Source organism: Jaculus jaculus, chromosome 1 (genome assembly GCF_020740685.1).
Source record: "Jaculus jaculus isolate mJacJac1 chromosome 1, mJacJac1.mat.Y.cur, whole genome shotgun sequence".
NCBI classification, from domain to species: Eukaryota; Metazoa; Chordata; class Mammalia; order Rodentia; family Dipodidae; genus Jaculus; species Jaculus jaculus.
The window spans coordinates 9437207-9451111 of NC_059102.1; positions in this window are offsets into that span (position 1 = coordinate 9437207).

Below are 13905 nucleotides of genomic sequence, written 5' to 3' on the forward strand. Positions count from 1 at the left end.
CCTCCAGACCTGTGTCCAATAATAACTCAGTCGATTTAAGCTCGTATATGGTATTTGTTACAGCAGTGAGGGGTGAATAGAGGGATCGAGGTCTGGCACAGCCCCCCCAGGTCCATGGTACCACTTCTCTGTATGTCATCCACTGACTGGCTGCAATCTGATTTTTTAAAAATCCAAGAGTTTTCTTTGGTGATACTGGACAAAGGGAGTTGTCTAATTTAGACAAGTCTGATAGCATTTAACAGAACCCAAGGTCTAATTCTTTAACTGATAGGGAGCCAAAAGGAAGGGAATTCAGGCCAGGACAACAGCCCCGGGGCCAGCAGGGAGCTGGCTGCTTCCATCTTTCCCATGCCCCACTCCCCAGCAAGCATTTCAGCCCTGAGCCTCTTGCAGGCGTGCGCTGTACTCCCAGATGCCCACTTCTTCATTGTGGCAGGGAAGGTGGGAAGGAGGATACAAAAGCTTTCCTAGAATCTTAACCCAAAGGGCTCGTGTTTGCACCTTTTGGGTCAGTATTCGAGGGGCCCAGTGGCATCACAGTGTGCTGGGATGTATATTCAACAGAAGCTTCGAGCTACGTTCTCCTCCATTGACAAATCCACAATCATGGCTGAACTCCAGCTCAAATATGAGTCCCTCCATCCTCTATTGCTAAAGCAGACATATGCATAATCCTTTCAGATCGACTGGGATTAGCCAAGGCTCTGGTGGCCAGTGGCAGAAGTCAAATTCCAAATGGCTTAAATTTCAGGGGAATTCACTGGCCCACAAAATCAGACAGTCTAGCAGTTAATAGCTTTGGCAACAGAGTCCCAGGTCAATAACTACCTGGTGAAGAAATTTTTTCTCAAGTTGGCCTGAAAGTTCCAAAAAGAACTCTGGCTCTCTTGTCTCCAGGAGTGAGAAATAAAGGATAGTTTCCTTCGGGCACCAGTGACAAGATGAAGCAGCTTGACCCTTGTCACTCTGTTTCAAGTTCTAGTCAACCCCTATTGGACCTTAGGCACCTACCCCTTGAGTCCAGGAGGCTGTGACCCCTGATTGGCGGTCCTAGGGTGTGGCCTATGGGGTTCAGAGTAGGCTACCACATAAGACAATGGTGACCCCCATCTGGCCCATTTAGGCACAATTTTTGAGAAAGTAGCACATGTGCATAGATAAGAACTAACACATGGCTTATCCAAAGCCTGGGCCCCGGGCTGCACAGATCACTGGGTCAGATTTTGAAGAACCTTACATTCCTAGCAAGAGCATTAGCCTACATGCCATGAACCACAAGACCATGGTCAAGGAATTGCAAGGAGTCCATTTGGTGTTGACCCAGCCCAGGTCACAAACTCATGATCGAGACTGCTTCTAAGAGTCTGTTCTCCAATTCTGAATTGGCTGCAAACATTTAAAACTTTGCAGATGTCACATAAGAATCCAGGCTATTGGGCTGGAGAGATGGCTCAGCTGTTAAAGGTACTTGCTTGCAAAAACCTCATGGCTTTGGCTCCATTCCCCAATACCCATGTAAAGCCAGATGCACAAAGTAGCACATGCATCTAGGGTTCATTTGTAGTGGCAAGAGGCCCTGGGGTGCCCATGCATGTGTGTTCTCTGTCTCTGTCTCTCTCTTGTCTCTGTCTCAAGTACATAAAGAAAAATTATAAAATTGAAATTTTAAAAAAGAATCCAGACTTTGGATTTCTTCTGACAATAGGAAGTTCTACTACTGATGGGCATTTCGACAAGGTCATGCCCACAGAATGGAGTAGCAGCTTTCCCTGGTCTGGCAGGCTCCTTGCCCGGTTGCTTTAGTTCCTTTAGGCCTTGTGAGGGGTAAGATGTGCACATGCAAGGGAGGCAGACTGACGGTTGGGGCAGCAATGTGGCAGGCCAGAGATAAAGGCCTGACACATGAGCGCGGGCTCAGTGAGCCGAGGTCTTTGAGTTCTTCCTTGCAGGAAACTGCCGACAAAGAACGCATCATATTAATCTTGACCTGTCTGGCTTTATGTGGGTGGCAGAGGAATTGAACCCAGGAAGGCAGGCTTTGCAAGTAAGTGCCTTTGACCACTGTGCCATCTCCCCTGACCTGCAATGGATCTTTATTTTGCTCAGAAACAGATGGCTTATGGGCTTGGAAAGTTCTACCCCGCTTCCTTGTTTCCATGGTGAAAACACCTCCCTTTGGTACAGTGTCAGCATGCCATGCTACTCTCTCTCTGGCAGAAGGGGCCAACACTGCAGCTGTCTGCTCTTTGTGCCCCTGCCCCTCACCAGTTTTCTCTTCATGTGCCCTCAGCTGTCACTTCCCCTCTTACTCTCTTTCTTCCTGGTTCCATTTCTCTGCCTTGCCCAGGCACTCCCCTTACTCAGGCTTTTCCTGGGAATACCTTAACACGTCAGTGTGATGATTAATTGTCGGGAACCATAGAGCAAAAGCCTCTCCATTTTACCTGGGCCTGCTCATAAGCTGACTCATTACTCAGAAAGCTGGTCCATCCAGCTTTCTGTTAGGTACTTCTGGAACCGGTCAGCAGGCTGCTGACAGAATCTTATCTTTTGCAAAAGGCCAGTTTATGGTCAGGATGTGAAGCCTGGTACAGTCAGGATGTTAAGCCAGTTAGGCAAGATTAGATGAACACCTCATTACATCCCCTCTAGGTTTCCTGACAACTCCTTGCCCTGGCCACGTCCCCTTCCCCCTACAACCCTATTTATATAGGTTTATACCTACATGTAAGAATAAACTCTCGAGGCCGTGACAAATGTCTAGCATGGTCTCCTTCTTGTGTCTGTTTGCCTACTTTCATTCAGGTTGATTTTTACCTCACTTCTTTGTTTGACTCCCCGCTGGCCGGGGCAATTAATCTTGACAGGATTTGGAATCACCATGGAGACAAATCTCTGGGAACGTTTGTGAAGGAGTTGCTAGATTAGATTAATTGAAGTTGGAAGATCCAGCCTAACTGTAGGTGAAGCCGCTGCAGGGGCTAAGGATCCTGGGCTGCATTCAAAGGAGAAAGCTATGGGCTAGGCAGATGGCTTAGCAGTAAAGGCACTTGCCTGCAAAGCCTAAGGACCCAGGTTCAATTCTCCAGGTTCCACATAAGCCAGATGCACAAGATGGTACATGCATCTGGAGTTCATTTGCAGTGGCTAGGGGACCTGGCACACCCATTCTCTGTCTGTCTGTCTCCCTCTCTCTCTCTCTCTCTCTCTCTCTCTCTCTCTCTCTGTCTCTTTCTCCCTCTGTCTCTAGTAAATAAAAATAAAATAATTTCGAAGGAAAAAGCTAGCTGTGGTAGTTTGAATGTATGTCCTCCATAGAGTAGGGTATTTTATTAAGTTTATAACTTGGATCTCCAGCCTTCTGACTGGAGAGGGTGCCAGTGGGAGGTAGATCCTGGGGTTCAGCACAAATGTGTGTTTGGAGGTGGATCCGAATTCCAGCCTAAAGATATGAAGACAGGTTTGAGCTCTGATGGATTGTTTTTTTTTTTTTTTTGAGGTAGGGTCTCATTCTAGCCCAGGCTGATCTGGAATTCACTATGTAGTCTCAGGATGGCCTTGAACTCATGGTGATTCTCCTATCACTGCCTCCGGAGTGCTGGGATTAAAGGTGTGCACCACCACACCTGGCTTCTGGTGGATTTTTGTGCTTTCTGCTTTTTTGGTATTTCCTGGCTGCTGATGGTGTCTTTCTCTCTGCTTGGATTTATGAATGAGACCCAGGTTCTTCCACCACACATGGAGCTTCCCCTAGAAATGTAAGCTTGAAATAAATCCTTTCCTCCCATAAAACTGTTTGGTTGGATGTTCATCCCAGCAATGTGAAACTGACTACGATAGTAGCTGAGCACCAGCATTCATTAGCTCCTCTCTCTCCTTCCCTGCTGACGAGACGGCGTCAGGCCAGCTTTCTGCTGCGCCATGTTTGCCCTGCCATGGTGAAACTTCCCCTCAACACTCTAAGTCGAAATAAACTCTTTCCTTCGCTAAACTGCTTCTGGTAGGGTATTGTGTCCCAGCAATGAAAAAGTAGCTAGTAGAGTTAGAAAACACCAAATGTAAAAGCTTCCTGAAACCTGTGCGGAAGTGTACTTCCAGGCAATGTGTGGGCACGTTGACTTTTTCCAAGGTCCTGTTTCATAGCCCAGCTATATGCAAACCGTTAAGGTAACACTGCAGTTGGGTTCCATGCTGGGGCAGGAATTGAATCTCTCCCAAGATAACCTTACCAGAAGGCTCTGAAATCTCACTGCCTGGGTTCAAATCTCATCTGCACTATTTCCAAAATCATTCCTCACTTAACGTCTTTAAACTCATATTCTCAACTGCAAATTTGTGATAGCTGGATGTTTGGAGAGAGCACAAGAAATAACATGCAAAAACCTTAGTTCAATGCCTGGCTCAGAGCAAGAGTCTAAGAAAGAGTAGCCATTATTAGCCCTAGTCATTATCAGGACCAATACAGTGTTCTGCTCATTAATGTACCCTTTCTATGATGCTTCATTTGTGTTTTTAAGATAAAGAAGCTGATTTTTTTTGAACTCAGTTCTTAGAAGGGGGAGGCAGGAGGGTCATAAGTTCTAGACTAGCCTGAACTACATAGTCAGACCTATTCTGTCTCAAAAAAAAGTTTTTGTTTGTTTGTTTGTTTCTGAAGGTAGAGTTTCACTCTGGCCCATGCTGACCTGGAATTCACTATGGAGTCTCAGGGTGACCTCGAACTCATGGCAATCCCTCCTACCTCTGCCTCCTGAGTGCTGAGATTAAAGGCGTGCACCACCACACCTGGAAGGTTAATTTTAAAAAATTATTTTATTTCATTTGAGAGAGAGAGAAAGAGAGGCAGGTAGAGAGAGAGAATGCAGAGCTTCTGACCACTGCAAATGAGCTCCAGGTGCATGGGCACCCTTGTGCATCTGGCTTTATGTGGGTACTGGGGAACTGAACCTGGGTCCTTAGGCTTCACAGGCAAATTGCCTTAACTGATAAAAAACATCTCTTCAACACAAATAAGTTTGTTTTCCCAAGAAGACACATGCTTACTTTTAAAATGAAATATGCAAACATTTTTATTGTATTTGCAATTTGGAGGCAAGTAGGAAGGCTAAACATTAAACTGGGTTTTCAGGGAGTGGGGAGATGGCTTGGTAGTTAAAGCACTTGCTTGCAAAGTCTGCTAGCCTGGATTTGATTTCCCAGTGCCCACGTAAACCCAGATGCACAAAATGATTCATATGTATGGAGTCCACTTGCAATAACAAGAGGCCCTGGCATGCTCATACTCTAGCTTTCTCTTCTCTTCTCCCAAGTAAATAAATAAAAATATTTAAAACTTATAAATCAAACTCTTAAAGGTGGTCTTTCTTTAAATTTGTTTATTTGAGAGAGAGAGAACAGGCATGCCAGGGACTTCAGCCACTGCAAACTCCAGCAACTTTCCGTGAACTTATAAGGCAAAAGGAATGTCTATATTTTCATACAGGTTCACGCTGCTCATTTTTTCTCCTTTGAGAAGTTGGGACCTAGAGAGCGGTCCCCAGGCAAGAAGGGAGCACAACACTCATATCTAATGTCTCAAGTCCTCTGTAAGGTCTACAGGGCCCAGCCAGATGTGACATGATGACTCACTCGCATGCTTGCCAAGTGCCTCATCTTTCTATCACACAGAGATTCCCAGGATCTTCCTGATATTCGCTTTCACCTGGAAGTTACAGGAAAATGTTGGATTGATTGATTGAAAATAGACTGCTGAGTCAGTGACCATGTGCTAGACTGAATCATTTTTTTTTGAAATGGAACAATATCTTACAATGAGTCCTATCAGCTAGAAGTCTAAAGCTTGGTGTAATGGGGATGTCTGAAATATGAGTCAACAGGCTACAAAAGGTGGGTTTCCATAGGAATGACACACCCCAACTAAGAAGATGTATGTAAGCCTGAGGTAGGAGGATCACCAGGATTTCAAAGCAAGCAGATAGTGGGACCATGCCTCAAATTTAAGTCCACAGGATATTGGTGCAGGGTTCTTGAAAAAGGCAGGACTCCATGACTTACAAAGAGTGGTGGAGGGCTGGAGAGATGGCTTAGCGGTTAAGCGCTTGCCTGTGAAGCCTAAGGACCCTAGTTCGAGGCTCGGTTCCCCAGGTCCCACATTAGCCAGATGCACAAGAGGGCCCACGCGTCTGGAGTTCGTTTGCAGAGGCTGGAAGCCCTGGCACACCCATTCTCTCTCTCTCTCTCTCTCTCTCTGTGTCTGTCGCTCTCAAATAAATAAATAAATAAAAATTAAAATTAAAAAAAAAACAAAGAGTGGTGGATTTGTACCTGCTGGCATGGGCCAAGTAGGATTCATATTCACAGGTCAAACCGCAGTCACATTGGGCATTTTAATATATTTATTGATTTATTATTATTTATTTTTGTTCGTTTTATTTCACATGAAACTTTTTTTTTTTTTTTTTTTTTTTGGCTTTTTGAGGTTGGGTTTCACTCTAGTCCAGGCTGACCTGGAATTCACTATGTAGTCTCAGGGTGGCCTCGAACTCACAGCAATCCTCCTACCTCTGCCTCCTGAGTGCTGGGATTAAAGGTGTGCACCACCACACCCGGCTTCACATGAAACTTTGCATGGACACATCACATATTGGTACCATCATGCCCCTCTCCTCTTGCCCCATTGGACTGATGGTTCATATTTATGGGATTCTGGGTATTCACCACGTTGTTATGGGCTATGAGTTGTGGGAGCAGCAGTCAGTCAGTGGGGGATCGATGCTTCTGGATACTGCCTCACACCCTGCGGCTCTTCCGTGTTCTCTTCTGCAAAATCCATGAGCATTGGTGGCTGTGTTTTAAGTCTATTCTAGTAGTGAGTTCTTAGCAGCTTCTAGATTTCTGCTTGGGTACCTTTTGTGTATATCCCTATCACATTGAAGCAGGCTGTCAGACTCTCCCTAGAAAGCAGAGGTAGGAGGATTGCTGTGAGTTGGTCATCTTACCTCCTCTGTGCTGTCTCCTGGGTCCTATGTAATGTGAGCATCTTGGCTCATGTTATAATAGGGATTCAGGGATCTTTTCTTGAGTTGTTGATTGATTGTGGTTGTCCTTGGGTCTCATGTTGTAACCAACTCTGAATTTTACTTATCATAATACAAAGGCCTTGATAACAGTATGGGTCTCTCCTTAAGTGATAGGGCTCCCATAGTTTTTTCTCTGGTTTGTTCTTTAGAGGAACAGAACAACTATGATGAATTATATTAAAAAGGAAACTTATTGGGTTAGCTTATGGTAGTCCAATAGCAATTGCAGGTCCAAGGATCAAGGAACCCAGTAGCTGCTCAGTCCACGTGGCCAGATGCTTCAGCAGTCCCGATCTAGAGCTGAAGGCCTGCAGGCTTCCTGGAGACCACTAGTCTTCAGTCCACACTGGTCTTCAGTCCATGCTGGAAGACAGCAAGCAGCTCTGGCCCCAGAGAGGGGCTACTCTGGGGGAAGGATTTCCTCCTTGAACCTTTGAGAACCACACAAAGGGATTTCTATGGATTACTAAAGAGATAACGTTGACAACACCTTAACCATCACAACATACTTGTCTTTCTTTTGTTCTGGAATGGTCTTATTAACAATTGATTTTCAGAAAAAGTGGGAATAACTTCTGAGATATACAAATCTCAGAGAAAATCCCTTCTAGTGTCCTGGCATATAAAATACTAGATAGCATCCTTTTTATCTAAATTGAAGGAAGTCTTCCATATGATGTCATCTTTTCAATTCATGAACCCACCTGGTTTTAGACTTTTTCTATAGGATTTTCATTCTCAAAAGCTCCACATGAAAAGATTTTGTAACCTATTCTGAATTTTCCTTATCATGATAAAAGTATTTGGTAACACTATGTCTATCCTTAAGAGATAGGGCTCATATAGATTTTTCCATTATTTTTAAAGAATATTTAGTACTTTACTTAGAAGGACATAATAGATGTTTTCCAAAAGTGTTTTATAATAGACTCTTTTAAAACATAACGGCACTATTGAGGCTATTGAAGGTGAAAGCTTCAGTCAGTTTTGACAATCTGTTAACCACCTACTTCTGCCCCCGTCCCTCCCCCACAGTGCTGGGATGAAAGGTGCACCACCTCAAGCTTGTGATGACTAAAAATTACAGATAAAATTACAGATAAAATCAAAGTGCTGCATAATAGGTCAAATTTTACAAATAGTTTTAAGTATTTGTAATTTAGCAGGATGGCCTAAATAGGAACATGTATTTGCCATAGAACTCTCCCTAATGCTAATGCTAATTACCTGGTAAGTAAAGGTGTAAGTCCCGGGCCGGAGAGATGGCTTAGTCGTTGAGCGCTTGCCTGTGAAGCCTAAGGACCCTGATTCGAGGCTCAGTTCCCCAGGACCCACGTTCGCCAGATGCACAAGAGGGCGCACGTGTCTGGAGTTCGTTTGCAGTGGCTGGAGGCCCTGGCCCGTGACTTCTTTCTCTCTCTCTGCCTCTTTCTCTCAGTGTCTGTCGCTCTCAAATAAATAAATATAATCAAAAATTTTAAAAAAAGGTGTAAGTCCCATGAAAAACATATTAAAGTATTTCTAAAAAATCTAATCACTGTTGGAAATGATTTCTTCAATATAAGGATAAAGCATAACTATTCTTGCTCTTTTTCTTGAATGTAAGATGGAATTTTGTTTTTGTTTTTATTTTGTTTTGCTTTTCGAGGTAGGGTTTCACTCTAGCTCAGGCTGACCTGGAATTCACTGTGCACTGTGTATGTAGTCTCCGGGTGTGGCCTTGAACTCACAGCGATCCTCCCATCTCTGCCTCCCGAGTGCTGGGATCAAAGGCGTGTGCCACCCCGCCCGGCAGATTTCTTTTTTCTTTTTTTAGTTTTTTTGAGCTATGGTGTCGGTCTAGCTCAGGTTGACCTGGAATTCACTATGTAGTCTCAGGCTGGCCTCAAACTCATGGTGATCCTTGTACCTCTGCCTCCTGGGTGCTGGGATTAAAAATGTGAGCCAGGGCTGCGTCACGGGGCCGGAGCGGTGGGGCGGGGGCGGAGGGGGGGGTGGAAAAGTGGGGTGGGGATGCGAGCGGGGGAAGGGGAGCCGGCGGCGCTGGCAGCGGGGGTGGGGGGCGCGCGCGGGAAGGCGGCTCCCAGGCCCGGGGCGACGGGATGAAGGAGGCGCAGGGCACGGGCTGGACCTGCCACCCCGGTTCGGGGCCGGCGGAGGCGCGCCGAGAGCGGAGGGACGGGCGGCCGCCCTGGCACCGGGGTACGGCGCGAGCCAAGCCAAACCCCAGCACGCTCACCGACCCTCCAACCACCGAGTGATGCCCTCCGTCGTAAGGCGGAGACTCCCGTGGGCCCCGAGACCCCGCGGTTCCTCTGAGAGACCACCGTCCCAGCCACGCTACGGGACTCCCCTTCGATATGTATAAGCTGTTCTCAAGCCATGCTCCCAAGACTCTCCCACTCATGGGCACCACGCCCAAGAGCTTGACCTTGGCACCCCGTGATCATTTCGCCCTCAGTTCGCCCCGTTGGCATCCCTCCCTGACCCTCAGTCTCCAGCGTCTGTCAGCACACAGCTTACAAGCGCCCCAGCATCATTGTGCCCAGGGAAGTATAGAGATGAATATGAAAAAAAAAAAAAAAGTGAGCCACCATGCCCAGCCAGATTGGAATTTTAAATTATTTGTGGATATAGTAATGCCACCACAAATTCTAACTGTTAATGGTGGTCGTTGTGCTCTGTACTTATCTTTCTCTTTTTTTTTTTAATTCTGTTTTATTTTTATTTACTTATTTGAGAGCGACAGAGAGAGAAAGAGGCAGAGAGAGAATGGGTGTGCCAGGGCCTCCAGCCTCTGCAAACGAACTCCAGACGCATGTGCCCCCTTGTGCATCTGGCTAACATGGGTCCTGGGGAATGGAGCCTTGAACCGGGGTCCTTAGGCTTCACAGGCAAGTGCTTAACTGCTAAGCCATCTCTCCAGCCCATGTACTTATCTTTTTTTCATTAGTAATTGTGAATGTTACTGTATGAACATTTGGCATGTTGGTGATCTTCCAGTTGCTTACTCTTCTTGTGGTCCTTCACCACACCTGCATCCACTGTGGGGTCATGTAGGTTCTCCAGAGTCTCTGCACGGGGACACCGTCCCTCAGGATACACTTTCCAACCCAGAGGCTCTTAATTCTTTGTGCCCTGGCTATAGCAATTTTCCCTGAATGTCTATGTTTGCACTTGGGTTTCTGCTGCTCATCTTTCCTCATTTGAGTAGTTTTGAGTCTCCTCGAAGTCTACCGCATCACCCAAGGGTGGCTTGCAGGCAAGAAAGGGAGCGCAACACGCATATCTAATGTCTCAAGTCCTCTGCAAGGTCCGCAGGGCCCGGCCAGATGTGACACGATGTCTCACATGCTTGTCAGGTGCCTTGTTTTTCTCTCACACAGATTCCCTGGATCTTCCTGGTAATCACTTTCACCTGGAAGTTACAGACACTCTAACCTAGAATTTAGCTCTCACCCTAGGTTAAGAATCTAGTCTGTACCGATAAATTGTTGAATTGATTGAAAATAGACTGCTAAATCAGTGACCACGTGCTAGACTGAATCTTTTTTTTTTTTTTTTTGAAATGGAGCAATATCTTAAAATTTATCCCATCAAATGGCAGCTTGGCTCTTCTCGGTATGTCTTCTTGACAAATCGGCCTCCATCCGAGGAGCCGCGCGAGCAGGGCGTCCTCAGGGGTCAAGCTGCACTCAGAACGGTCCAGTGTTTGATGTACTGTTGCAGGCTTTCCTACAACACAGCCTCTAACAAAACTAGGCTGTCCCGAACCCCTGCTAAGGGAAAGCACCAAAGTCAGCATGCGGCATGTGCCCAGACCAACTTTGAGGGATTCGTGCTGTGAGGCCTAAAGTCCTTATGAGATTGTCCAAAACAAAACAAAAAAACCATGTCGCTGGGCCCATGGTGTTTCCAGGTGTGCTAAGTGTGTCGTGACAGGATCGGGCGAGCTGTCCTTATTGAGGAGCAGAAAGTCCTCATGAAGGTGTTGAAGGAACAAGCACAGAGTCAGAAAGCTAAATAAATATGAAGCTCTTTAAAGTAAACTTTAAAAACTTCATCCCATCAGGTAGAAGTTTAAAGCTTGCTGTAATGGGGATGTCTGAGCTATAAGTGAACAGGCTACAAAGGGTGTGTTTCCAAAGGAATAACACACCCAAGTAAGAAGATGTATGTAAGCCCGGGGCAGGAGGATCACCAGGAGTTCAAAGCCAGTTGGTAGAGTGTGGAACCTTGCCTCAAATATTAAAAAAAAAAAAAAAGTTGGAGATTTAAAAATCTTTTTTTTTTAATTAAAAAAATTTTTTGTTTATTTTTATTTATTTGAGAGCAACAGAGAGAGAGTGAAAGAGGCAGAGAGCATGAGAGACAATGGGCGTGCCAGGGCTTCCAGCCACTGCAAACAAACTCCAGACGCATGCGCCCCTTTGTGCATCTGGCTAATGTGGGTCCTGGGGAGTTGAGCCTCAAACCGGGGTCCTTAGGCTTCACAGGCAAGTGCTTAACCACTAAGCGGGGGTGGTGGCACACGTCTTTAATCCCAGCACCCGGGAGGCAGAGGTAGGAGCATTGCCATGAGTTCGAGGCCACACTGAGGCTACATAGTGAATTTCAGGTCAGCCTGGGCTAGAGTGAGACCCTACCTCGAAAAACAAAAACAAAAACAAACAAAAAAAAAAAAAAGAAAGAAAAAGAAGAAATCTTGAGAAGGTTTGAGTTTAGTTATTTGGATTCCTTGTTGTCATTGTAGTTGATGAGAGATCCACTCAACTTTCTTAAGTCCACAAGGATGTTGGTACAGGATTCTGATCTTTTCCTCCTATTATGAGGGTCTTGTGTAGGTACTGTCAGGCACTGTGAGGTCATGGATATCCAGGCCATTTTGTGTCTGCAGGAGCACGTTGTAAGGAGTCCTACCCTTCCTTTGGCTCTTACATTCTTTCTGCCACCTCTTCTGCATTAGCCCTGAGCCTTGGAAGGTATGATAGAAATATTTCAGTGCTGAGCACTCCTCTGTCACTTCTTCCCAGCACCATGATGCCTTCTGAGTCATCCCAAGGTCACTGTCACCTGAAAAGAGGTTCTGTAACCAAAAGTGAGAGTAGCATTAATATATGGGTATGAACATTAACAGAAGTGCTTACTGGGCAGTTTGGTGAGCATAGTATATGCACTTAGCCAGACAGCAGCAGACATTACACCCCTAGGGCTCATGACTACCCCTGCTGTAGGTTTTCAGTATCAGGGATGTATTCCTTCCCATGGAGCAGGCCTCCAGTCAAATTAGAGGGCAGTTGGTTTCCCCCATAACAGACATGCCACTATTGTATCACTTGGCTCATTTGGCCTGGCTGGCCAAATATAAGGATCACAGTGTCCACTGTTGGGTATCTTCACTGGTGATTACTCTTTCTCCATGCAATGTGGCTTTTTTTTTTTTTTCTTTTTGCGTGCAATGTGGCTTTTCCCACCTTTCTGTCAGCTGGTCTACATGGAGGAGGTTTTCAGCTCAGCTCCAGCAGGAGTTCTTAGTGACCTTACAGCCCAAGTATGTGGAGTCTTCAGCAATAGGGTCTAACCATCTATTCCTGGTGGGAAACCAAGGGCCTCAGCAATGTCCTGTAATATTTTGGGGGCATCAGGGATCTCCCTGGCCAACAAGTCACTGGAAGGTATCCCTTCTATAACAATCTGTGTAACAATCTATGGCTCCTGTATGTTCCGTTGTCCCAAAAAGTAGGTTTCCATATGACAGGATTATTAAAAACAATTTTTTGGTTTGTTTTTTCTTTATTTATTTGAGAGCGACAGACAGAGCGAGAAAGAAAAGGATAGAGAGAGAATGGGCGCACCAGGGCCTCTAGCCACTGCAAATGAACTCCAGATGCATGCGTCCCCTTTGGCATGTGGCTTACGTGGTTCCTGGGGAATTGAGCCCAAACTGGGATCCTTAGGCTTCACAAGCAAGTTCTTAACCACTAAGCCATCTCTCTAGTCCCATATGAAAGGATTCTTGAAAGAGAGGCAGGACTCCAAGACTTACAAGAATCAGTGTTTATTTGTACCTATTGACATGGGCCAGTAGGATTCATATTATAGGTTGAACCCCAATCACATTGGGATTTTAATTTCTTATTTATTTATTTTTGTTTTATTTCACATGAAACTTTGCCATGACACATCGTATGCTGGTACCATCATGCCCCTCTACCCTTGCCCCATTCGAGTGAGGGCCCTTATCTATGGGATTGTAGTTATTCACCATGTTGCTGTGCGTTATAAGTTGTGGGAGCAGCAGTCAGTCAGTGGGGAGTCGATGCTTCCGGGTACTGCCTCACACCCTGCGGCTTTTACACCTTCTCTTCCACAAAATTTCCTGAGCATTGGTGGCTGTGTCTTAAGTCTATTCTAATATTGAGTTCTTAGCAGCTCCTAGCTTTCTGCTTGGGTACGTTTTGTGTATCTCCCCGCCAAACTCTCCCTAGGAGCAGCTCCATTGCTCAGCTCAGCTCACCAATTCCCCTGCGCTGTCTCTGGGGTCCTATGTAATGTGGGCGCACTGGCTCAGCTTTTGACAGGAGTTCATGTATATTTTCCTGAATTGTTGATCAATTTTGGTTTTCCTTAGATCTTGTTGCCTCTGCATAAGGCAAACAGACTCTCAACCACAGTCTGTGTTGGTGAATCTGTTTGTCTGTCACGGAAGGCAGGGGATTTTACGTTTACATCCACTGTGGTAGTTTCTGTACCTTTCATCCCCCTTGTGTCTCACCTACATGGCAGCGTAGTATTGGGTGGCTTTGTAAAAATTCCAAACTAA